This window comes from Pteropus alecto, unplaced genomic scaffold, assembly GCF_000325575.1.
Source record: "Pteropus alecto unplaced genomic scaffold, ASM32557v1 scaffold42, whole genome shotgun sequence".
NCBI lineage: Eukaryota > Metazoa > Chordata > Mammalia > Chiroptera > Pteropodidae > Pteropus > Pteropus alecto.
The window spans coordinates 1,796,119-1,796,365 of NW_006434825.1; positions in this window are offsets into that span (position 1 = coordinate 1,796,119).

Consider the following 247-nt stretch of genomic DNA (forward strand, 5'->3'; position numbering starts at 1 on the left):
GCTTGCTTCTTTTTACTTTTTATCTTTTTCCTTTCTCACCCTCATTTTCTTTCTTTTTTAAAAATTGTTTTCCTCTCTCTGTTGCTTCATCTCTGTCTCCCCATCTCCTCTCCCTCTCTCCCACCCTCACCCTCTCTCTGCCTCGCGTCTCCTTTCTCTCTTCCCTCATATCTCACTCTGTGTTTCCCTTTCTCCTTCTCTCCATCTCTCTCACTCCATTCAGTCTCTCTCTTTCTCCCCTTTCCCT